The following is a 25,205-nucleotide window of genomic DNA, read 5'->3' as shown; positions in this document are numbered from 1 at the left end:
TAAAAATGGAGACAGGATATAGTATTCGGTGGGACCACCGGATGGATTTCTAGATTCTGCTGAGAAGGAAAGGAAGGATTTGGAGGAAAAAACCAAAGCCGTTTAGCAAGTCTTCTTGAAAATGAGTTTGGATCAGTGCTCATTGTAGAACAAAGCCCATCCTACATTATAATCGTAGTATGGAAACTAAGGTGGACTGCACTTGATCTTAGCCAAAAGGCCGAGAACAGATAAGCTAAGGTGGACTGGCAGATGGGTTTCCTTCTGCTGCTTTCTTCTGATGACTTTTATTAGGTGTTCTATGTTGACATGGTTGGGGGTTGAGAAATGGGGAATAGAGATTCACACAGGGAAGTAGAGAAAAAGTTGATTTTCACTGTTGAAATCAGTGTATCACATCACTTTCTTATCTCTTATTGGCACACCCTTCCAGGCTTTTCCCAGCTCTGTTTCCAATTCCCGTTTGGAAAATCTAATTCTGATTCTTCCTGGTGTTCATCTATTTTCTGAAGACCTCTAGAAAAAGAATATGAGGCTTTTCTGATTTCTCAAGTTAATCATCTTGTTTTGATGTGATAGAAATGTTTAGAATTTCCAAAACTGGATTCTGACTGAAACTAAGCTTGTGTCATATCATGAATGAGGAATGTAGCATTTAGTTCTGTCTTCTTTGCAGTTATCCCAGAGGGACTAAGAAAGGCCACCTTGTTCAAAACCATACTAGAATCATTCTAGATAATATGGAGTCTATACAGCCTCTGGAGAAGCTCTGGCTATTGGATTGTTTACCCACATAATGGCGCAATGATACTTGTGTGGTGTGTGCACATAGCAGGGATCCAATAGGTTTTTCTTGGAAGGAAGCAAAAATATTTTGTTCTACATATACATAGATTCTGCTCTACATTTGTGTGGATGGATTTTGTCTACATATAGTTGATCTAGCTTGTGTTAGCCTGTATATGAATGTGTTTCATTAATGTGGAATTCAGCCTTTTCCAGGCTGAGATGGGATGTGAGAGGTGCAGTGCTGGGGGTTGTTGGTTAGGTAGGTGAGTTGGATGATGTGGCTGTGTTTCCTCTTGGCCTAATGAGCAGACAGTTTGGGACCTGCCATGCCTTCAAGTTCAAGTCTTGGTTGCACCTAGAAATATTTACTTGCAGAATTCGAGTTTCTAGCCTCACTGAGAGAACATGAAGCAGGTTTTACCCTGAATAGTTTTTTTGTTTGTTTGTTTGTTTTTATTTTTAGAAAGGGAAACAAAGGCTTCTTCCAGGTCACATGTAAATAGAATACAGTACAAAGTAAGACCACAGGTAGGAGGATGCCTGGTAAATGATCCATTTGGTGAGGTTGTTCTCAGAAGACTCCTGGGAGATAAGTTTGGATATTTGTTTTCTAGTATGAGCTGAATTTGGTTACTTCAGATTTCTTTCCAACCATCAGGGAAACTATCTGACCTTTCTTCTCTTTCCCCAGGGGAGAAGTCACACATTTATTACTACTGCAATGGTTTCTCTCTTCTTTCCTATCCTTTTTTTTTTAATGTTTGTTTGCTTGTTTGTTTATTTAAATACAATTTATTGTCAACTTAGTTAACATACAGTATATACAGTGTGCTTTTGGTTTTGGGGGTAGATTCCCATGATTCATCGCTTACATACAACGCCCAGTGCTCATCCCAACAAGTGCCCCCCTCAATGCCCATCACCCATTTTCCTCTCTCTCCTGCCACCCACCCCCTCCCATCAACCCTCAGTTTGTTCTCTGTATTTAGAGTCTCTTATGATTTGCCTCCCTCCCTCTCTGTGGGTAATTATTTTTTTCCCCTGCCCTTCCCCCATGATCTTCTGTTAAGTTTCTTAAGTTCCACATATGAGTGAAAACATATGATATCTTTCTCTGACCGACTTATTTCAATTAGCATAATATCCTCCAGTTCCATCCACATGGCCACCAGTGGCAGGATTTCATTGTTTCTCACTGCCAAGTAGTATTCAATAGTGTATATAAACCAAATCTTCTTTATCCATTCATCAGTTGATGGACATTTAGGCTCCTCCCATTTGGCTATTGTTGAAAGTGCTGGTGTAAACATTGGGGTACATGTGCCCCTATGAATAAGCACTCCTGTATCTTTGGATAAATTCCTAGTAGTGCTACTGCCGGGTCATAGGGTAGTTCTATTTTTAATTTTTTGAGGAACTTCTACACTGCTTTCCAGAGTGGGTGCACCAGTTTGCATTCCCACCAACAGTGAGAGAGGGTTCCCATTTCTCCAAATCCTCACCAGCATCTGTTGTTTCCTGAGTTGTTAATTTTAGCCTCTCTGACTGGTGTGAGGTGGTATCTCATTGTGGTTTTCATTTGTTTTTCCCTGATGATGAGTAGTGTCGAGTATCTTTTCATGTGTCTGTTGGCCATCTGGATGTCTTCTTTGGAAAAGTATCTATTCATGTCTTCTACCAATTTCTTCACTGAATTATTTGTTTTTTGGGTGTTGAGTTTGGTAATTCTTTATAGATTTTGGGTATTAACCCTTTATCTGATATGTCACTTGAGAATATCTTTTCCCATCTCGTTGTTTGCCTTTTAGTTTTATTGATTGTTTTCTTTGCTGTGCAGAAGCTTTTTATCTTGATGAGGTCCCAATAGTTCATTTTTGTTTTAGTTTCCCTTGCCTTTGGAGATGTGCCAAGCAAGAATTTGCTGTGGCTGAGGTCAAAGAGGTTGTTGCCTGTTTTCTCCTCCAGGATTTTGATGGTTTCCTGTCTCACATTTAGGTCTTTCATCCATTTTGAATTTATTTTTGTGTATAGTGTAAGAAAGTAGTCCAGTTACATTCTTCTGCATGCTGCTGTCCAGTCTCTCAGCACCATTTGCTAAAGAGGCTGTCTTTTTTTCCATTGGATACTCTTTCCTGCTTTGTCAAAGATTAGTTGGCCATACATTTTTGGGTCCAATTCTGGGTTCTCTATTCTATTCCATTGGTCTGTGTGTCTGTTTTTGTGCCAATAACATACTGTCTTGATGATTACAGCTTTGTAGTAGAGGCTAAAGTCTGGGATTGTGATGCCTCCCCCTTTGGTTTTCTTTTACAACATTATTTGGCTATTCAGGGTCTTTTGTGGTTGCATACAAATTTTAGGATTGTTTGTTTTAGCTTTGAGAAGAATGCTGGTGCAATTTTGATTGGAATTGCATTGAATGTGTAGATTGCTTAGTAGTATTGATATTTTAACAATATTTATTCTTCCAATCCATGAGCATGGAATGTTTTTTTCATTTTTTGTTTCTTCAATTTCCTTCATAAGTTTTCTATAGTTTTCAGCATACATATCTTTTGCATGTTTGGTTAGGTTTATTAGGCATTTTATGGTTCTTGGTGCAATTGCAAATGGGATTGATTTCTTGATTTCTCTTTCTGTTGCTTCATAATTGGTGTATAGAAATGCAACCAATTTCCATACATTGATTGTGTATCCTGCAACTTTGTTGAATTCATGTGTCAGTTCTAGCAGCTTTTTGATGGAGTCTTTCAAGTTTTCCATGTTTTTCTTTCCTTTCCTGCACATACCAAGACTGAGAATTTATTATTATTATTATTGTTATTATTTAGTATCTAGATCTGTACTAATATCTGTAGCAAATTATTACCTGGATTTCTCTAGTTAGGCAAACTGGATTTACTGGTTCAAGGTGTGGTGGAGTTTGTTTTGTATTTTTGGTGCAGGGGGGGTGGTGGTGGCATGGAAGGACAGTTTAAAAGAGGCTCTATTTAAAGACTAAGGTCCAAGCTGAAGATGTAGATTGAACTGATATTTTCCTGGGAAACAGTTATACACAATGCCAAGAAGGGGTAACCCCCTCCCCATGCAATCTTCTTAGGCTGACCCATGGTGCACAGAAGATACTCACTAGTCTTGCCAACACTGGAAAATGAGGTCCTTACTACTTTCATCTTTCATCAAGTAGGAGGCCATTTGGGATTTTGACATGCCCTTGCTGTAATCATGGGTTCGAGCCCCACATTGGGCTCTGTGCTGACAGCTCAGAGCCTGGAGCCTGCTTCAGATTCTGTGTCTCCCTCTCTCTCTGTTCCTCCTCTGCTCTCACTCTCTCTTTCAAAAATAAATAAAGATTAAAAAAATTAAAAAAAAAGAAAATATGCACAGTATGATCTCGATCTTTTTGTACTTACTTAGGGCTGATTTGTTTCCCAGTATGTGGTCTATTATGGAGAATGTTCCATGTGGACTGGAGAAGAATGCTGCTTTAATATGAAATGTTCTGAATATATTGGTTAAGTTCATTTGGTCCAGTGTGTCATTCAAAGCCATTGTTTCCTTGTTGACATTTTGATTAGATGATCTGTCCATTACTGTGAGTGGGGTGTTGAAGTCTCCTACTATTATGGTATTACTATCGATGAGTTTCTTTATGTTTGTGATTGATCTATATATTTGGGTGCTTTCACATTTGGCACATAAATGTTTACCATTGTTAGGTGTTCTTGGTGGATCGACGCCTTGATTATGATATAATGCCCTTCTGCATCTGTTGATACAGACTTTATTTTAAATTCTAGATTGTCTGATATAAGTATGGCTACTCAGGCTTTCTTTTGTTGACCATTAGCACGATTGATGGTTCTCCATCCCCTTATTTTCAATCTGAAGGTGTCTTTAGGTCTAAAGTGGGTCTCTTGTAAACAGCATATAGATGGATCTTGCTTTCTCATCCATTCTGTTACCCTATGTCTTTTGATTGGAGCATTGAGTCCATTGATGTATAGAGTGAGTACTGAATGATATGAATTTATTGCCATTATCATGCTTGTAGAGTTTGAGTGGCTGACCAGAGAACACCACCAGACACTCAAACTCTACAAGCTTGAGTGTAAGGGGGACTCTCTGAGGGGAGAAAAGATGAGAAAAATATGTCTTTTTTTCCTCATCTATTCTCCCCTCAGAGAGTCCCCCTTAAAATTTCTTGCAGGACTGGTTTAGTGGTCACAAACTCTTTTAATTTGTATTTGTCCGGGAAAATTTTTATCTCTTCTTCTATTTTGAATGACAGCCTTGCTGGATAAAAAATTCTTGGCTGCATATTTTTCTGATTCAGCACATTGAATATATCCTGCCACTCCTTTCTGGCCTGCCAAGTTTCTGTGGATAGGTCTGCTGAAAACCTGATCTGTCTTCCCTTGTAGGTTAGGGACTTTTTTCCCTTGCTGCTTTCATGATTCTCTCCTTGCCTGAGTATTTTGTGAATTTGACTATGATAGGCCTTGTTGATGGTTGGTTTTTGTTGAGTCTAACAGGGGTCCTCTGTGCTTTCTGGATTTTGATGTCTGTGCCTTTCCCCAGGTTAGGAAAGTTTTCTGCTATGATTTGGTCCCATAACCCTTCTGCCCCTATTTCTGTCTCTTCCTCTTCTGGGACCCCTATGATTCTGATGTTGTTCCTTTTCAATGAGTCACTGATTTCTCTAATTCTTAAATCATGCTCTTTTGCCTTAATCTCCCTCTTTTTTTCTGCTTCATTATTCTCTATAAGTTTGTCCTCTATATCACTGATTCTCTGTTCTGCCTCATCCAATCTTGCCATCACTGGATCCATCCGTGATTGTAGCTCAGTTATAGCATTTTAAATTTCATTCTGGCTATTCTTTACTTCTTTTATCTCTGCAGAAAGGAATTCTAATCTATTTTCTACCCCAGCTAGTATTCTTATTATCGTGATTCTAAATTCTGGTTCAGACATCTTGCTTGTATCCTTGTTGGTTAAATCCCTGACTCATTTCTTCTTGCTCTCACTTTTGGGGTGAATTCCTTCATTTTGTCATTTTGAGGGGAGAAAAGGAATTAATGAGGTGGAAAAACTGTAATCAAAAAAATTAAAATTAAAAAATATTAATATTAAAAATTAAAGACACACACACACACACACACACACACACACACACAAATCGAATAGATGATGCTAGATCCTAAGTTTGTTTTGGCCTGGGAGTTGAAAGTGGTTTGACAGATTAGAGAAAAAAAGTGGGAAGGAAGAAAAAAAAAGGAAATCGTTTGAGAATTGAAAAAATGAATACACTGAAGTCGACTAAAAGGAGATGATGGGGGTAAAATAGAATTTGAAAAAATATACACAAAAGTAAAGAATATAGTAGGAAAAAATTAAATAAAAATATTTTAATAAAAATTAAAAATAAATATAAATTTTTTTGTTTTTCTGTATTCAAGCAAAAAGAAAAGAAACGACAGAGAAAAAAGATAAAAAAGAAAGAAAAAAGAAAACAAAGAAAATCATTTGAAAATTTGAAAAAGTGAATACACTGTAGGAGACTAAAATAGAATGAAGGAAGTAGACATTGAAAAAATTTACATAAACACAAAAAATATAGCGAAAAAATTAAATAAAAAAAAATATATATTTTTTAACGTTTATTTATTTTTGACACAGAGAGGGACAGAGCATGGACGGGGGAGGGTCAGAGAGAGGAGACACAGAATTGAAACAGGCTCCAGGCTCTGAGCTGTCAGCACAGAGCCCGACGCGGGGCTTGAACTCACAGACCGCGAGATCATGACCTGAGCCGAAGTCGGCCGCTTAACCGACTGAGCCACCCAGGCGCCCCATAAAAAATATTTTTAATAGAAATTGAAAGTAAAAATGAAGTTTTTCTCTTTCTGTATTATAGAAAAAGAAAAGAAATGAAAAAGAGGAAAAAAGAAAAAGAAAAAAATAAAAAGGAAATTGTTTGAAAATTTGAAAAGGTGAGTACACTGAAGTAGACTAAAATAAAATGATGGAAGTAAAATAGAATTTGAAAAAAATTACACAAAATTAAAAGTATAGTAATAAAAATTAAAGAAAAATATTTTCAATAAAAATTGAAAATAAAAATGAATTTTTTCTTTTCCTGTATTCAAGAAAAAGAAGTGTAAAAGAGAAAAAGAAAAAAAAAAAGAAAGAAAGAAAATTGAATAGATGAACCTGCTAACAGATTGAAGTAGGATTGAAATTACTTTGTTTTCCCCTAGAAATCAGTCTATGTAGTGCTTTATAGTCCATAAGCTAAGCTGGCAGTGAGACTTGTGTTCTTGAAGAGGGAGGTTGGCCCAGTTGGGCGGGGCTCAGTGTAACAGCTCCGCTCTCCACTAGATGGCGCTGCTAGCTTACTGGGGTGGATAGTTGCAGTGCTCCTAGGTGCGTAGGTGCATGCGTGGGAGTGGTCAAAATGGCGCCACTCAGCTACTGAGTCTGTTCTCCTGGATCAGCAATCGGGTATCCGTCCTTTATCTTCAGCTTTCATCCACTCCCTGCTTTTACACTCTACGTGACCAGGCCCAGGCAGTACCTCTCTCCCAAGTTTTGTCTCAGATGCGGCTGTTTTCCCTGGCCCCTTACTTCCGAAGGACTGTGGCTTTGACCCGTTCTGCCCCTCTGCGGGAGGGTCTCATGGAGCAGTGACTGAATGAATGTCAGCTGCCACCCAGGAATGCTTGCTGGACCCTACTGCTGCCGGTGCCCCGAGACTGCGACCAGGTGCCAGCCCGCCCCAGAAAAAGGTCACGAGATAGTGTAGCAGCACCATTTCAGGGATTATGGAAAATCATCACACACATCTGGCACCAGGCTTCACCCTTAACAACCTTGTTCCAACACCAGCGTATGTGGCCGCCTTCTGGGGTCTGCTGGGACCAGGTGGCTTCAACAGTCTCTACCAAATGTCCTTCCAGCAGTGGAACCGCTTTTCCCCATGTGACCTGAGAACCTCCCGGACTCCACTCTATTCCTGGGGATTCGCCTTTCCCACCAGAGCACCACCAGGTATCGAGCTGTGGAGTTGCAGACTTTGCACTCCCCTTGTTTACACTCTTAATGGAATTTAAACCCTCTCCTTTCTCCCCTTTTAGTTTAGTCCCTGCAGTTGTTTCCAATTTTCCACTTTCTCTCCAGCTGAGCTTTTGGGGAGGGGTGCTTTTCTCGTATTCTCTGCCCCTCCTCCCCCCAGTCTTTGTCCTCTCTCTGCCCGCAAAAGCAGTTCCCTACCTTCAGCGGCTTCTTGCTCCCCAAATTCCCTTCCCTGCACCATGTACCTGCTGAATTCTGTGGTTCAGATTGTGCAGATTGTTGTGTTAATCCTCCACTCAGTTTTCTAGGTGTGTAGGATGGTTTAGTGTTGGTCTGGCTATATTTCATGGATGGGAGACACACAAAAAACTTCCATGCTGTTCTGCCATCTTGGCTCCTCCCCCCTGGTGCTTTGCTTCTTATAACCCAAGGCAGCCTGATATTTTTAAACAAGTTTCCTCAAATGCAAACTATTCTTCATCACCCTGTGTTGCTCATACCTGCCACGAATGATGTGCGGTCAAGGTTTCATCAGTTGGCTTTCCCTTCACACTTTTCATTTTTCTTGCCTTCCACAAGGAAGGTAGTACCATTTATATCTTTACTTGAGCCAGGTTTATAAAGATTGCTTCACTACAAAGTATGTGTCTCAAAGTCAAGTAGATAGGAATACTGGATTATGTGCTCTTTCAGGTTTCTCTTCTCAGTTTGTGCATTTGTTCAACAATATTTATTGAGCATCTAACTCACAGTCCAAAGGAGACAGGCAGCGGACCTGGAATTCTGATACATTAGGATAAATGGCACATGGGGTAAGCTAGGTGCTATGAGAGCACAAATTAAGGGCAGCATAAGGGTCAGGGGAGGTTCCTGGGGAAGTAACACCTGAGCTGGGAACTGAAAGAGAAGGAAGGATTAGCTCAGTGAAGGTGCCAAGAGGATATTAGAGACAGGGAACAAAACATGGTGAGTGTAGAATTTCACAGCTGGAGCAGGAACTGGGTAGTGATGAGACTGGGGGAATCATCACAGGTCAGATGATGAAGGAAGGAAGGACTGTGCAGGAAGTGCAGTGGAAACCACTGAAGGGTTTGAAGCCTGGGGGTGGTTGGGGGACATGTCAATCACATTCATAGTGTAGAAAGCTCCATGAGTTAATTAATCCTCCTTATCTATCTCACGTGCTTGTTGGTAAATCATAACATTGGAACTGGTGGGTGGCAAATAAGGAGTATAGACGGAATTGCACAAAGATGTCTGACACATTTCCCAAGGATTCCTTTTGAATATCTCCAGAGAAGAGTTTTCAGTTTTGACTTCATCTTTCTGTCTTTAAAAACCTCTGACAACATTTCCTAAAATTCTGTCAATACCAAAGCCTGAGGAGTGAGGAGAGTGGGGGCTGCATGACTGTCTTTTCTCTGTTCTCCCCTACTGATTTCTGGGGCATTGCTGTGAATTGTTCATCCAAAGCCTTGTTCCTCTTGAGAAGGGGCCATCTGAACAGCAGCAGGGGAGGAGGGGAAAAGAGGAACCACAGGTGGTGTTTGCTCAACAAGAAAATATATTTTGCATATTCATAGTGTGAGTGAGTTAAAAGTAGCTCCATGTGAAAAATTAATAGGAAGTTACAAGTGAGTGTTTTCATACTAACACACAGAGAAAACCAGATTCTCCAGGTCACTAGAAGCTGACATCACAGAGGGTACAGGGTATTTATAAAGCATGGTGTGGCCAGTAAAGACAGTGTCCACATAAATGAGCTCACCTTCTCTCCTAGAACCCAGAGAGGAAGGACACAGAAGGACTTGTTTTGGTTGTGAGCTACTGAGGTAGGTGACATTTCTTTCCTCTCTACCTATAACACTCTCATAACTGTAAGCATAACTGTAGTGAGTTTTTTCTGGTTGCTTTGGGTGAGGTTCGTTGACTGTCAGATTTCACAAAACAGCATTTTTGGCTCTGCTCCCTTCTTAGTAATGGACTTTTGGTTGGCTTCTGTTCCCATTTCTCTAGGGTTTCCTTACCAGACAGCCTGTTCCTATGGTTTTTTTGCATGGTATGAAGGACTGCTCCTTTCTTCCTCTTCCTATTTTCACAGCACCCCTGTGAGCCTATATGGCTAAAGTGAAGGGTTGCACTGTTTATTCCTTGACATCAATACAGTTAAATGGATAAGGCAGAAAGAGGAGAGAGAGGGCCAAACTGACACCAGACATTTGACAGTTGATTTTATTGCTAAAGGTCTTTAAGAATGGGAGACAAATATTTGTGTTTTAAACTCAAATGATATTTAAAAAAATTTTTTTAAACATTTATTTATTTTTGAGACAGAGAGAGACAGAGCATGAGCAGGGGAGGGTCAGAGAGAGAGAAGGAGACACAGAATCTGAAACAGGCTCCGGGCTCTGAGCTGTCAGCACAGAGCCCGACGCGGGGCTCGAACTCACGGACCGCGAGATCATGACCTGAGCCGAAGTCGGCCGCTTAACCGACTGAGCCACCCAGGTGCCCCTAAACTCAAATGATATTTTAAAAACGATTCTGCATTTACAATGAGGCCCTCTGGTCTGTCCATGTGTCATGGCTCATGTCATGCAAGCGCCATGCAAACATCCCACGTGTGAACTACTGTACAATACATTCATGCCCTGTTGTGAGCTACAGCCCAATTAGTACATGAAACTACATGAGTTAGATGAATGTAAAGGGATTGTGTCACATGGTGCACAAAGGAGAATGTTGGGAGGTATCTGGCACTGTTTCTGTGGCAATCAGGGTTGATTTTTCTATGATGACTTTTGGTGTCAGTTTCTCAGATATTTGGGTGGTGTGAGGTGACATGGGACTTCTAAGCTTTGGTTGGCTTGTTGAACACCATTGTTCAATAAATATTTATCGTTTGGGCACTTTGGAGGGATAGCACATACCTGATGAAATACAAAGCAGGAGATTTGAAGCCCGTGCAACAGAACTTGGCAGCCCAAGGACAACTTGGTTTAATTCAGCCTCTGACCCAGATGTGAGACTCTGCTTCCAGGCTTGCTAAGGCTCTCTGATCCTGAATCTGATCCTGTATCCTCTTCAGTTCCAGCTACAATGCTGCATCAGGCACGTGGCAGATTTGGTCAAAAGTTGGTATGCAGACATACCCTGCAGCAAGATGTGGCTGAACCTGCCCCTCTCAGAAGACTGAGCATTCTGGATTTAGTGGCCCTGGGTGTGGGCTGCACAGTAGGTGCAGGTGTGTATGTCCTGGCTGGTGAGGTGGCCAGAAATCAAGCAGGACCATCCATTGTGATCTGCTTTTTGATGGCCAGCCTATATTCTTTGCTAGCTGTGCTGTGCTATGCTGAGATAATGGCCCAGATTCCCCATTCTGGCTCTGCATATCTCTACAGCTATGTCACTATTGTCACTATAGGTCAACTCTGGGCTATCATCACTGGCTGCACTGTCATCTTTTCCCTTGTTTCTGATACAGCAATTTATGTTGACATATTTATCTTAGCTTTTGAGCACCTGCATGTGACCTGCATGAAATTATCTTACCGTATGTTTACCATTTCCTTAGAGAAAAATATCTAGACTTCATTGTTATGTGCCTTGTGTGGCCTCTCATGATTTTGTGGCATAATCACTTTTCTTCACTTATCAAGGTGCTCACTTTGGTTCTCAGTTTTGTCATCATCTATGGCTTTATTAAGGGGGACCTGCACAACTGGAGGCTCACAGGAGAGGACTACGTAATGGCTGGACTCAATGACACCTCTAGCTTGGACCCCCTGGGCCCTGGAGGGTTTTTGCCTTTTGTCTTTGAGGGGATTCTCTGGGGAGCAGCTACTTGTTTCTATGCATTTATAGGTTTTGACAAAATTGTTACCAGAGTAACTCTGTTACACCAGAGTTGAAAAAGCCCAGAATCCCCAATGTTCCATCCCCCATTGTGATTTCACTGTTCATCTGCTTTGTGCGGTATTAAAAAAAATTTTTTTAGTGTTTATTTATTTTTGAGAGAGAAAGAGTGTGAGTGGGAGAGGAGCAGAGAGAGGGAGACACAGAATCCAAAGCAGGCTCCAGGCTCCAAGCTGTCAGCACAGACCCCCGATGCGGGGCTCGAACTCACGAACCGTGAGATCATGACCTGAGCTGAAGTCGGACGCTTACCAACTGAGCCACCCCGGCGCCCCTTTGTGCCATATTTTGGTGTCTCTTTAACACTTAAGGTTATGTTCTCTTACTACCAGCTTCATCCTGTGAGCACCTTGCCTGAGGTAGTTCTCCTTATTGTCTGGGCCCTAGCCTACTATGTTGCAAATTTTGGATTTTTCTGTATTCTTTCTGAAAGGATCTTTCGCTTTATGTACCCATATGTCAGCTATCATACAAGATGGAACTAGATGGCCTCCTGTTCCCTGTCCTTGGCATGATATGTACCAGCACAAACTTCTGCATCATGGCCAAGGTGATTTTTGTCATTATTGCAACAATGATGGCCTTCTTCTTTTTTTTTAATTTTAATTTTGTTTTTTTTTAAATTTACGCCCAAAATAGTTAGCATATAGTGCAACAATAATTTCAAGCGTAGATTGCTTAATGCCCCTTACCCATTTAGCCCATCCCCCCTCCCACAACCCCTCCCGTAACCCTCTGTTTACTCTCCATATTCAAGAGTCTCTTATGTTTTGTTCCCCTCCCCGTTTTTGTATTATTTTTGCTCCCTTCCCTTATGTTCAACTGTCCTCTGTCTTAAAGTCCTCATATGAGTGAAGTCATATGATATGTGTCTTTCTCTGACTAATTTTGCTTAGCATAATACCCTCTAGTTCCATCCACATAGTGGCAAATGGCAAGATTTCATTCTTTTTGATTGCCAAGTAATACTCCATTGTATATATATACCACCTCTTCTTTATCCATTCATCCATCTATGGACATTTGGGCTCTTTCCATACTTTGTCTATTATTGATAGTGCTGCTATACACATGGGGGTGCATGTGTTCCTTAAAAACAGCACACCTGTATCCCTTGGATACATGTCTAGTAGTGCAATTGCTGGGTTGTGGGGTAGTACTATTTTTAATTTTTTGAGGAACCTCAATACTATTTTCTGGAGTGGCTACACCAGTTTGCATTCCCACCAGCATCGCAAAAGTGATCCTCTTTCTCCACATCCTTGCCAACATCTGTTGTTGCCTGAGTTGCTAATGTTAGCCATTCTGACAGGTGTAAGGTGGTATCTCATTGTGGTTTTGACTTGTATTTCCCTGATGATGAGTGATGTTGAGCATTTTCTCATGTGTCGGTTGGCCATCTGGATGCCTTCTTTGGAGAAGTGTCTATTCATGTCTTTTGCCCATGTCTTCACTGGATTATTTGTTTTTTGGGTATTGAGTTGGATAAGTTCTTTGTAGATTTTGGATACTAAACCTTTATCTGATATGTCATTTGCAAATATCTTCTCCCATTCTGTCGGTTGCCTTTTAGTTTTGCTGATTGTTTCCTTCGCTGTGCAGAATCTTTTTATTTTGAAGAGGTCCCATTAGTTCATTTTTGCTTTTGTTTCCCTTGCCTCCAGAGGTGTGTTGAGTGAGAAGTTGCTGTGGGCAAGATCAAAGAGGTTTTTGCCTGCTTTATCCTTGAGGATTTTGATGGCTTCCTGTCTTACATCGAGGTCTTTCATCCATTTTGATTTTATATTTGTGTATGGTGTAAGAAAGTGGTCCAGGTTCATTTTTCTGCATGTTGCTGTACAGTTTTCTCAGTACCACTTGCTGAAGAGAATGTTGTATTCCATTGGATATTCTTTCCTGCTTTGTCAAAGATTAGTTGGCCATATGTTTGTGGGTCCATTTCTGGGTTCTCTATTCTGTTCCATTGATCTGAGTGTCTGTTCTTGTGCCAGTACCATACTGTCTTGATGATTACAGCTTTATAGTATAACTTGAAGTCTGGGATTGTGATGCCTCCTGCTTTGGTTTTCTTTTTCAAATCGCTTTGACTATTTGTGGTCTTTTCTGGTTCCATACAAATTTTAGGATTATTTGTTCTAGCTCTGTGAAGAATGCTGGTGTCATTTTGATAGGGATTGCATTGAATATGTAGATTGCTTTGGGTAGTATCAACATTTTAACAGTATTTGTTCTTCCTGTCCAGGAGCATGGAATCTTTTCCCATGTTTTTTTGTGTCTTCTTCAATTTCTTTCATAAGCTTTCTGTAGTTTCCAGTGCATAAAATTTTCACCTCTTTGGTTAGATTTATTCCTAGGTATTTTATGGGTTTTTGGTGCAACTGTAAATGGGATCGATTCCTTGATTTCTCTTTCTGTTACTTCATTGTTGGTATATAGGAATGCAACCAATTTCTGTGCATTTATTTTATATCCTGAAACTTTGTGGAATTAATGAATCAGTTTTAACAGTTTTTTTGGTGGAATCTTTTGGGTTTTCCATACAGAGTATCATGTCATCTGCGACGAGTGAGTTTGACCTCCTGGCCGATTTGGATGCCTTTTATTTCTTTGTGTTGTCTGATTGCAGAGGCTAAAGCGTCCAATACTATGTTGAGTAACAGTGGCAAGAGTGGATATCCCTGTCTTGTCCCTGACCTTAGGGGAGGATGATATTAGCATTGGGTTGTTCATATATGGCTGTTATGATCTTGAGGTATGCTCCTTCTATCCCTACTTTCTTGAGGGTTTTTTATCAAGAAAGGATGCTGTATTTTGTCAAAGGCTTTCTTTGCATCTATTGAGAGGATCATAAGGTTGTTTTCTTTTGTTGATATGATGAATCACATTGATTGTTTTGCAGATATTGAACCAGCCCTACATCCCAGGTTGATCGTGGTGAATCCTTTTTTTAATGTATTGTTGGATCTGGTTGTGTAATATCTTGTTGAAGATTTTTGCATCCATGTTCGTCAGGGAAATTGGTCTATAGATCTCCTTTTTAGTGGGGTCTCTGATTTTGGAATCAAGGTAATGCTGGCTTCATAGAAAGAGTTTGGAAGTTTTCCTTCCATTCCTATTTTTTGGAACAGCTTCAAGAGAAGAGGTATTAACTCTTCCTTAAATGTTTTGTAGAATTGCCCTGGAAAGCCATCTGGTCCTGGACGCTTGTTTTGGGGGACATTTTTGATTACTAATTCGGTTTCTTTATTGGTTATGGGCCTGTTCAAATTTTCTATTTCTTCCTGTTTCAGTTTTGGTAGTGTATATGTTTCTAGGATTGTCCATTTCTTCCAGATTGCCCATTTTATTGGTGTGTAATTGCTCATTATATTCTCTTATTATTTGTATTTCTTTGTTGGTTGTGATCTCTCCTCTTTCATTCTCGATTTTATTTATTCCTTTCCTTTTTCTTTTTGATCAAACTGGCTAGTGGTTTATCAATTTTGTTAATTCTTTCAAAGAACCAGCTTCTTTCTGGTTTCATTGATCTGTTCCCCGTTTGTTTGTTTGTTTATTTTGGTTTTGATAGCATTGATTTCTGCTCTAATCTTTATTATTTACTGTCTTCCTCTGGCTTTGGGTTTTATTTGCTGTCCTTTTTCCAGCTCCTTAAGGCGTAATGTTAGGTTGTGTATCTGAGATCTTTCTTCCTTCTTTAGGAAGTCCTGGATTGTTATATATTTTCCTCTTATGACCGCCTTTGCTATGTCCCAGAGGTTTTAGGTTGTGGTGTTATCATTTTCATTGACTTCCATATATTTTTTAATTTCCTCTTTAACTGCTTGGTTAGTCCATTCATTCTTTAGTAGGATATTCTTCAGTCTCCAAGTATTTGTTGCCTTTCCAAATTTTTCTTGTGGTTGATTTCGAGTTTCATAGCGTTGTGATCTGAAAACATGCATGGTATAACCTTGATCTTTTTGTACTTACTTATGGCTGATTTGTGTCCCAGTATGTGGTCTATTCTGGAGAATGTTCCATGTGCATTGGAGAAGAATGTATTTTCTGCTGCTTTAGGCTGAAATGTTCTGAATACATCTGTTATGTCCATCTTGTCCAGTGTGTCATTCAAAGTCATTGTTTCCTTGTTGATTTTTTGATTAGATGATCTGTCCATTGCTGTGAGTGGGGTGTTGAAGTCTCTTACTATTATGGTATTACTATCGATGAGTTTCTTTATGTTTGTGATTAATTGATTTATATATTTGGGTGCTCTGACATTTGGCGCATAAATGTTTCGCATTGTTAGGTGATCTTGGTGGATAGACCCCTTGATTATGATATAATGCCCTTCTTCATCTCTTGATACAGTGTTTATTTTAAAGTCTAGATTGTCTGATATAAGTATGGCTACTCCGGGTTTCTTTTGTTGACCATTAAGCATGAGAGACGGTTCTTCATCCCCTTACTTTCAATCTGTAGATGTCTTTAGGTCTAAGGTGGGTCTCTTGTAAACAGCATATAGATGGATCTTGTTTTCTTATCCATTCTGTTATCCTATGTCTTTTTATTGGAGCATTGAATCCATTGACGTTTAGAGTGAGTACTGAAAGATATGAATTTATTGCCATTATGTTGTTTGTAGAGTTGGAGTTTCTGGTGGTGTTCTCTCGTCCTTTCCAGTCTTTGTTGCTTTTGGTCTTTTTTTTTTTTTTTTTTTCATCTTTTGTCCCCTCAGAGAATCCCCTTAAAATTTCTTTCAGGGATGGTTTAGTGGTCACAAACTCCTTTAATTTTTGTTTGGGAAACTTTTTATCTCTCCTTCTATTTTGAATGACAGCCTTGCTGAATAAAGAATTCTCGGCTGCATATTTTTCTGATTCAGCACATTGAATATATCCTGCCACTCCTTTCTGGCCTGCCAAGTTTCTGTGGATAGGTCTGCTGAAAACCTGATCTGTCTTCCCTTGTAGGTTAGGGACTTTTTTCCCTTGCTGCTTTCATGATTCTCTCCTTGCCTGAGTATTTTGTGAATTTGACTATGATAGGCCTTGTTGATGGTCGGTTTTTGTTGAGTCTAACAGGGGTCCTCTGTGCTTCCTGGATTTTGATGTCTGTGCCTTTCCCCAGGTTAGGAAAGTTTTCTGCTATGATTTGGTCCCATAACCCTTCTGCCCCTATTTCTGTCTCTTCCTCTTCTGGGACCCCTATGATTCTGATGTTGTTCCTTTTCAATGAGTCACTGATTTCTCTAATTCTTAAATTGTGCTCTTTTGCCTTAATCTCCCTCTTTTTTTCTGCTTCATTATTCTCTATAAGTTTGTCCTCTATATCACTGATTCTCTGTTCTGCCTCATCCATCCTTGCCGCCATGGCATCCAGCCATGATTGCACTTCAGGTATAGCATTTTTTAATTTCATTCCGACTATTTTTTACTTCTTTTATCTCCACAGAAAGGGATTCTAAACTATTTTTGACTGTAGCTAGTATTGTTGTGATTCTAAATTCTGGTTCAGACATCTTGCTTGTATCTGTGTTGGTTAAATCCCTGGCTGTCATTTCTTCGTGCTCTTTCTCTTGGGGTGAATTCCTTCATTTTGTCATTTTGAGGTTAGAAAAGGAATTAATGAGGTAGAAAAATTAAAATTAAATTTAAAAAATTAAAATTAAAAAAATAATAAAATTAAAAAAATTAACCCCTCCCCCCACAGACAAAAATCAAATAAATGATGTTAGATCTTAGGTGTGTTTTGGTCTGGGTGTTGAAAGGGTTTTGAAAGATTAGAGAAAAAAAGGGGGGGATGGGAATCATTTTAAAATTTGAAAAAATAAACACTTTGAATTAGATTATAATGAGATGATGGAGGTAAAATAGAATTTGAAAAAAAATTACACAAAAGTAAAGAATACAGTCAAAAAAAATTAAAGAAATATATTTTTAATAAAAATTAAAAATAAAAATAAATTTTTTCTCTTTCTGTATTCAATAAAAAGAAAAGAAATGAAAAATAAAAAAAGAAAAAGAAAAAAGGAAATAGTTTGAAAATTTTAAAAAGTGAATACACTGAAATAGAATAAAATAAAATGATGGATGTAAAATAGAATTTGAAAAAAATTACACAAAATTAAAAAATATAGTAAAAAATTAAAAATATTTTTAATAAAAACTGAAAATAAAAATGAATTGTTTCTCTTTCTGTATTCAAGAAAAAGAAAAGAAGTGAAAAAGAGGAAAAAGAAAGGAAGAAAATTCAATAGATGGACTTTCTAACAAATCAAAATAGTACTGAAATTACTTCATTTTCCCCTAGTAGTCAGACTATGAAGCGCTTTATAGTCCATAAACTAAGGAGGTGGTGATACTTGTGTCCTTGAAGAGCGAGGTTGACCCAGTTGTGCAGGGCTCAGTGTAACAGCTCTGATCTCCACTAGATGGCGCTTTTAGCCTACTGGGTGGGGTGTTGTGACTCTTGTAGGTGCATAGGCGCATGCGCAGTAACGGTGAAAATGGCGTCACCCAGCTACACAGTCTCTAGTATCAGAACTCTGTTTTCCCCAATCAGCAATCAGGCACCCATCCTCTGTCTTCAGCTTTCGTCCACTCCCTGCCTTTTCACTGCCCATGACCAGGCCCTAGGCAGTACCTCTTTCCCGGGTTTTGTCTCAGATGTGGCTGTTTTCCCTGGCCCCTTAATTCTGAAGGACTGCGGCTTTGACCCGTTCTGCCCCTCTGTGGGAGGTTCTCACTGAGCAATAGCTGAATGTCAGCGGCACCCAGGAACATTTGCTGGACCCTGCTGCTGCTGGTGCCCCAAGACCTCAGCCAGGTGTCATCCTGCCCCAGAAAAAGTTAACAAGATAGTGTAGCAGCAGCATTTCAGGGATTATGGAAAATCACAGCACACATCTGGCACCAGGCTTCACCCTTAATGACCTTTTTCCAGCACCAGCGAATGTGGCCATTCTCTGGGATCTGCTGGGACCAGGTGGCTTCAATAGTCTCTACCAAATATCCTTCCAGCAGTGGAACCAGTTTTCCCTGTGTGACCCAAGAACATCCTAGACCTCACTCTGCTCCTGGGGATTTGCCCTTCCCACCAGAGCATCGCCAGGTATTGAGCTGTGGAATTGCAGCCTTTGTGCTCCTCTTGTTTACCATCTTAATGGAATTTAAACCCTCTCCTTTCTCCTTTCTCCCTTTTTAGTTTAGTCCCTGTGGCTGTTTCCAATTTTCTACTTTCTCTCCAGCTGCTTTTGGGGAGGGGTGCTTTTCCCGTATTCTCCCCCCACCCCAGTCTTTGTCCTCTCTCCACCCACAAAAGCAGTTCCCTACCTTCAGCGGCTTCTCACTCCCCAAATTCCCCTCCCTGTGGCACATACCTGCTGAATTCTGTGGTTCAGGTTGTGCAGATTGTTGTGTTAATCCTCCAATCAGTTTTCTAGGTGTGCATCATGGTTTAGTATTGGTGTGGCTGTATTTCATGGACATGAGACACACAAAAAACTTTCATGCTGTTCTGCCATCTTGGCTCCTCATGATTTTTTAATAGTCTCTTGAGGCCAGAAGCCAAGCCAGATGCCTGCCATCAGATTTTCCTGTGATACTTGTATATTTGGGTGAATTTCTCTCCTGCAGTTTCCCCAAATATCCTGAGGTGTCCTGCACATGCCAGCAAGTGATATTGTTTAATCACCTGGTAAGAATGCTGGGAACTCTGTAAACAAGTTATCAGGCCAACATGTCCAAGAGGCTTTATTGGCTCCATAAAGTTAACCTTAGTCCTTAGAGATGTCTAGTGATATCTGAGTCTATGCATGACTCTCTCAAACATGACATTCTAGTCAAAGCCTTGGTGAAGTAACCAATGTTTCCACTGGTGTCCTGTTACAAGGAGAACATCTTTTTAATGAACTTATGCAAATAATGCACTTTCCTTGAAACAAAGAATACTCACAAAGAGTTTCAGTGACCAATGCCTTAGTGTTCTATCTTATTTTAAAAAGACTTAGATACCCAATGAAATCAACCCAGTGTTGCATTTCATTTAGCAGAACTTTAAAAATTTCAAATTACTAAAGATTTTGAAAGATATAAACCTTTCTATTTCTTCACCCAACTTATTCCTAACAATTATTCATGAAAACTTTATGAGACAGGCATAATTAATCATCATTTAAGTCACCTTTTTGCTGAACAATGGCAGCTGAAAGAACATGAGCTCCTTTGACCTTTACTAAAACTTGCTGGAATAAAAGTTTTATATTTAATGCTGATATCTCTAAAGATGTGTCTTAACTTTTAATGAAACCAACAAATTTCAATTTACATTGGGGTGGTTTTTGCTCCCTGATAGTGAGGGTAGGAGGACCAGGAGCCTTTGGCACTCCAGGCAGGGAGGATGGCATAGGAGCCCGTTATATAAGTCCTGAAGATGCTGGGGCAGTAACAGGAGGAAAAGGAGTACGTAGGGGTGCAAGGGAGTCTTCAGAAAGGCCAGGGGCAGATCTATAGTTTGGACTAACATTCCTTGCTTGTCTTGGTCTTGTGTCCCCCTCCTGCAAAAAATAAAAAATAAAAATAAAAATAAAAATAAAAATAAGTGCCTCTGCAGCATTTATTTAAAATATTTCCTGATGGATGGAGGAAGTACTTTCTTTGGGAACAGGAGTATTCCTGTTTTCTTCCTGGGCAAAAGTTGAGAAGCAACACAGAAATAAAAGTATGACTCCATGAAACCCAGAGTACCTCTTCTGACATTCCTTTTCCCTAAAAGTTGGGGCATGATGGACTGAACCAAATGGCTTCCTGGTTTCTTGTTCCTCCCTGAAAGTCAGAGTTCCACTAACTGACCAACAGTCTCCATAGACAAGCTAAAAGCCAAACCCAAACCCCCTATTTAGAGAGAACACAATGGGGGGAAGAGATCCAAGAGACCCATTTCATGGTCATCTTTCTTCTGAACCTAACATACATGCAAGGTGCTGTCACAATAAAAATTATCACTTTCTTAGTCATAGATCCCTGCCTATATTCCTTCCACATATTCCAATTTCGGTCCAGTGGGCTAACTGCTGGGATAGAGATGGAACTTGGCATTCTACACAAATTTAAACCACCACCTCCCCATACCAAAACAGATCTGTTACAACTTCCAAATAAATTGAACACTAGTCACATCCCTTTTAGTTCTTGGGAAAGCTGAGGCTTTCTAATGGGAAAAGTATGGACAGGAAAAAAACAACACACAGTGGTTTACATCTGAGAAACTTGTGTAGGTGAGCACTCTGAGGGACTGACCTTGTCCTGAAGCTCCTCAGCTTCCCCAAATGCTCCTTTCCTTCCACTCCAACCAAAAAGCAAAATTGGCAGTCAGCTTCAGTGAGGAATCATCAGGGAGTTTCTCTTAGGCAAAAAGAATCTGGGAAGCTGGAGGGACAGATGCCTCAGATTCCCTCCCCAAGAGCAACTAGCCTGGAGCAGCTAACCTCCTGCTGTAGTCCAAGTTACCTGCCCAGGAGACTAGGAAGGAAGCCCTGTCATGGTACAGACCAACTTCTCCGACTTTGGCATACAGGGGAACTGGATGGATGCCACAGAGACGTTGGCTCCCAGCTGGGGCGCCAAGTTTTGTTACTTTAACCCAGTGCAGCTGCCCACCACTCCAAACGCTAATACTCAAGAGAACAGTTTATTTTTAATTGTTATTTATTTTAGAGAGGGGCAGAGTGCTAGTGGGGGAGGGGCAGAGAGAGAGGAAGACACAGAATCTGAAGCAGGCTCTGGGCTCTGAGCTGTCTACACAGAGCCTGAATTGGGGCTTGAACTCATCAACCATGAGATCATGATGAGCTGAAGTCAGATGCTTAACTGCTTGAGCCACCCCAGTGCCCCTCAAGAGAAAAGCTTTGATTGGAAAGGATTATGAGTTTTATTCAGGAGGCCGGCTCATGGTGAGAAGAATACTCTTGTCCAAATGACAGATCTGAGGTTTTCACCTGGCCCAGGAGTTTAAAGGTGCTTTAGGATGTTCCTCAGTAAAGGGAGTACAGTGGTCTGTAACGTTTCTTGAACTTGCAGATACACTGGTATCAGCTCCAAATTTTATCTCAGTGCAGGTGGGTGTGGTTGCTTGATGAGGGGTAAAGGGTTGTGCAAGAGACCCTGGTTTCTGTTTCATGATATGCAGAAGGGCTCTGTTCTTTTCTCGGGAATAATACATGATCTATATTAGGAATACAAGGGAAGGTTAGTTAATCATTCATGCAGGCTAAGAGTGCTGACAAATGCTTCAGGAATACTAGGTGACTGGACAGGTCCAGGCTGCTTCTAGATGTCACTTAAGATTCTGCCAGAATAGGGGCATTCGGCCTGGTGTGCTAGGTGAAAGCTCAGAGATCTGGGTTCCCTGGCTGAAGAGAGGGTGTGTGTGGCTGTTGGGGTGGGGGTAGAGTGGCCTGAGCTCTTGGGCATGAGTGTCCTGGTGTCCTGAATTGGGCTGGGTGGAGGTGGATGAAGGGGAAGACATCCCCCTCTGCTTAGGAAAGACCCAAGGCTCAAGTCCTATATTAAAGCATATTCTTTCCAGGTGGCCCAGAGGGGAAGGGAAGAGAATGGGGATCAGACACTTCAGACCAGTCCAGCCTCATTCCTTCCCCTCTACCCTTCCTCACCTCCCCAAACCCAGCTTATTGATGGGCCTGTCACACATATTACACACCTGCTGTATGCACCAAGCTCCAAAGTGTTCTTGGGCCATTCTCACCCCAGGAACCACTGCCTTTCCCTTGCAGCCCAGGCAGATCCTCAGAGCCCACAGCCGCTGCGTTGATCTCAAGAGCCCAGAAGCCTCTTGGCTTGGAAACGTGGGATCTAGAACCTAGATATTTGGGACATACCATGGAGACCCTAAATGCATGGGGGAAGGGAAGGTTGGGAGAGAGCCCCACAATTCCCTGGGGACAGAATGATGACTTAGAGCAGCAAGAAAGATCCAAGTGAGAGGAGAGATGAACTTCTCTTGAGCAGACAGCGGGGCTTGTTTTCTGAAGCAGAAATCCTGGGCCTGATACAGGGAGAGGGCAAGATGAAAAGGAACCCATAGAGGGAGATCCTCTCCCCATAAATGTTGGGGTTCAGCAATGTGTGGTGGCGGAAGGGGAGTCCACATGCAACAAACAGGCAGGAAACAAGGGAGACTCTGGGGGAATCCTTGGTTTCCATGTGGAGGCATGAGTCCCCTCCTGCACATACAAAGTAATTGCGAAACTACGTGCCCTCTGATGGGCTCTCAGACATCCCTGATCTTGGGAGGAGAAAAGATGCAGAGACTGCGCAGGTTACTTTTTTCTTCTGCAAACCTGCTCTAGCAGCTGAGGGGGAGTCTCCCTCCAGTGTAAGTGGAGGCACAGGTGGTGGGACGACCTGATGGGAACAGTCACCATTTCCTCTGTGCTCTCTGAAGATGGAGTGGCTTTGTGGTGACCGGGTAATTAGGCTGTCCAGAGTTCCCAGGTAGGCCAACGGTCCTGGGGTAGGGCCAGGCTGTGGGCTGACCCCGCCCTGCTGAGGCCATTGAGGAGGGGACAGGGCTCGCGATGGTGGGCGGGGCTTCCTCCTGTTGGGACTGAGTTACCTAGGAGGTTTTCCTTGGTCACTCCATTCCTGTGAGCACCCCAGCCCAGCACTTTGCTGACGAGGAGATGTCTCTTCCGCTTTCGTTAACACCCGATCAGGTCTGTCCCCAGGAAGAGAGGGGGGACAGCAGGCAGAGGGTATGAAGAGAGAGAAGGGACAAATGTCCATCCTTTCACTGGGCTCTGAGCCCTGCTCTACTCCCTAGATTCTGAAGGGTGGGAAAGGTGTGAAGGCTGGCGTAGAAATGACTTGGAATGGGGCAAAACGGTAGGATGCAGCAGGGTGGAGAGATGGAGGTAATGGGAGAGTGGAGCCCACTGGGAGGTGGTATTGTGTGGGGAGGTGAACCAGGAGGGGAGGGAGGCAGGCTGGTTGGGGTGGAAAGTGGTCAAGATGGGAGAGGACAGGGTGGGAGGTGGGCAGTGGAGGGGGTCAGAGGGATGGGTATGGGCAGGGCAGGGAGGTGGAAGAACCAGGATGGAGCAATGCCAGATGGAAAGTCAGAGATGGTCAGGGTGGTGGGTTGTCTGGAAGGAGGACTTGAGGAGGATCCCACTGGGAGGAGGGGAAGACAGCACTTCAGAAGCAGTAAGAGCCTGGGAGGAGTATAGGGAGTACAGGTTGTGGCAGGGAAAGCAGGGTGTTTGTGGGTCCTTGGAGGGTCCTAGGAAGGTGAGGATAACACCTCCAGAGCCACTTCCCACTCAGGCTGAGGATTGACTCTAGAGGGGAGCTTAGGAGGCCACCTGAAGAGCAGGGATAGGGGTACGGTACCTGCTCCCCTTAGCCCAAGACACCTGAGTGTGTGCCAGTCAGGGTAGGGGTGGGCTGGGCTGCTTCTCAACTCTGAGGGCAGAATCTAATGGGGTTTCTCTGGAACAGTTTTTTAGTATTCATGTAGTGACACAATCTCACCCACATCTGCTTATCACCCCAAGTCCTGTCATATAACTGTCTCCTGCTCTGTGTATAAAGAATGTTTCAGATAGGAGTAATTTAGGGAATTTAAGGACAACTGGAGGACTCCCCTGGAGATGATTAAACCCTTCATGCCCATCTGTTGTGTGGGCTCAGTGCTCCATGGAGAACTTTGGGACAGTGGTTAGCCTCATTAAAGGTTTTAGGGAAAATGCAACCTGTAAAGGGGCAAGAGGCATGATGGACCAGGAGGGGCAGGGGCATAGTAGGTTGAGGGTGGGGAATGGAGCTTGCCAAGTTTGAGATCAGATTTCCCTTAGTGTGGGCACCTGGTGGTCTGAGCCTGAAGAAGACTGATTTCTATTTCAGAGACCCAGGACTAGAGAAATGTTGGGGAGATGCTCACCACAGGGGCTGGGGAATGGAATGAGATGGTTTTCCAAGGGTGGACACATGGCTGATGGAAGCTTTACCTGTTTTACTCTTCCACAATTATTAGGCATATTTTATTATTCCCACTATATAAGTGATGAAACCTAGACTTGAACCTAGTTCAAGGATTTGAACTCAAGTCCTTGGCTCCTGTGCTCTTGCTGTTTCTACCACACTACTGGGAAGAAGGTCTTACTCTGTTATGTGTCTGCCTCAGTTCAGGCCTGGGGGTAGGAGGTGTAGGACTGGTATGGCAGATAGATGCTCTAAAGTGTTTGGTGTATGAAGGAATGTATTGTATCCGCAGTTCTGCTTTGGTGGTTGGGTCCACGTCCTAGAGACTCTGTGGCAGGAAGGGGAATATAGCAAAGGGATTCCAGTGTGGGCCAGAAAGCTGGAAATAGGTTTCCTGTGTAATTTCATGCTTTTCCTGGGCATTCTAGTTCTCTAGAATCTAGA

General features: G+C 41.8%; 1 protein-coding gene and 1 pseudogene across 3 annotated transcripts in view; both read left to right on the top strand.

The window, feature by feature from the left end:
- The window catches only part of LOC125920139 (cationic amino acid transporter 3-like), a 357,875-nt gene that overhangs the window by 25,623 nt on the left and 307,047 nt on the right, over window positions 1-25,205 (top strand). The window lies entirely within an intron of this gene.
- LOC125920147 (cationic amino acid transporter 3-like) lies at window positions 9,706-23,488 on the top strand (annotated as a pseudogene).

The sequence above is a fragment of the Panthera uncia genome, chromosome B4, assembly GCF_023721935.1.
Source record: "Panthera uncia isolate 11264 chromosome B4, Puncia_PCG_1.0, whole genome shotgun sequence".
In the NCBI taxonomy this organism is placed as follows: Eukaryota; Metazoa; Chordata; class Mammalia; order Carnivora; family Felidae; genus Panthera; species Panthera uncia.
Note: the sequence above shows the minus strand (reverse complement) of the source record. Positions and strands in the feature narration are given on the sequence as shown.